Source organism: Manacus vitellinus, unplaced genomic scaffold, assembly GCF_001715985.3.
Source record: "Manacus vitellinus isolate BGI_N305 unplaced genomic scaffold, ASM171598v3 scaffold_110_pilon, whole genome shotgun sequence".
Taxonomy (NCBI): domain Eukaryota; kingdom Metazoa; phylum Chordata; class Aves; order Passeriformes; family Pipridae; genus Manacus; species Manacus vitellinus.
In genome coordinates, this window is record NW_021938845.1 from 321,042 (window position 1) to 322,206 (window position 1,165).

A 1,165-nucleotide genomic window follows, 5' to 3' on the forward strand; every position below is an offset into this window, starting at 1 on the left:
GTGGTAGATTGGGGTACAGGGAATGGGTACAGTATAGAAAATTGTGTAGCAGGGGCCTGGGGATGGGTACAGAGTAGAAAACCATATCAGGGGACTGGGAGTGGGTACAGTGTAGAGGGGAGCAGTGTAGTGAGGTCCTGGGAATGGGTATGGTATAGAAGGGAGCAGAATAGTGGGGGACAGAGGACAGCTACAGTACAGATAAACTATAACAGGGGACTGGAGATGGGTACAGTATAGAGGGGAGGAGGAGAGGGGGGTACAGGGGATGGGTGCAGGATTGAAGGGAGCAGGATAGTGGGAACCTGGGGATGGGTGCAGCATAGAAAGCTGCATAGCAGGGGAGTGGGGATGGGTGAAGTGTAGAGGGGAAGAGTAGAGTGGGGCACAGGGGATGGGTGAGTATAGGGGGTGAGCAGGATAGCAGGGTGTTGGTGCAGTATAGGAAAAACTATTGCAGGAGAGTGGGGATGAGTGCTGTGTAGAGGGGGAGCAGGATAGTGGGGGACAGGGGGTAGGTGCAGTGTACAAAACTGTATATGCAGATGGGTACAGCAGAGAGGGGAGCATGGGGTACAGGGGATGGGGATGGTATAGAGGGGGAGCAGTGTAGCAGGGGCCCAGGGATAGGTACAGTATAAAAAACTACAGGAGGGTCAGGTGATGGGGACAGTGGGGAGGGGGACAAGGGAGTGGAGGCTCTGGGTGGGTGCAGAAAATGTGTAGCAGGGGACAGGGAGCAGGTACAGTATAGAGGGGAGCATGATAGGGATAGGGGATGGGGTCAGTATAGAAAGCTGTATAGCAGGGGAATGGGGATAGTTGCAGCACAGAGGGGAGCAGTAGGTTGGGGTACAGGAGATGAGTACAGTATAGGGGGGTGGGCACTATAGAAAGCTGTATAGTGAGGACTGAAGATGGGTACAGGAGAGGGGTATGGTATAGAGGAGGAACAGTATAGCATCACCCCAGGGATGGGTACACTATAGGAAACTCTACAGCAGGGGCCAGGGGATGGGTACATATAGAGGGGAGCAGTATAGGGAGAGATTGGGGATGGGTACAGTATAGAAAACTGTAGAGCAGGGGCCTGGGGATGGCTTCAGTGTAGAGGGGAGCAGTAGAGGGGTACAGGAGATGGGTACAGTGTAGGGGAGGAGCAATA

General features: G+C 53.8%; 1 protein-coding gene across 1 annotated transcript in view; it reads left to right on the plus strand.

Moving 5' to 3' along the window:
* The window catches only part of SMO (smoothened, frizzled class receptor), an 11,082-nt gene that overhangs the window by 5,086 nt on the left and 4,831 nt on the right, over positions 1 to 1,165 (plus strand). The gene's annotated exons all lie outside the window — the stretch shown is intronic.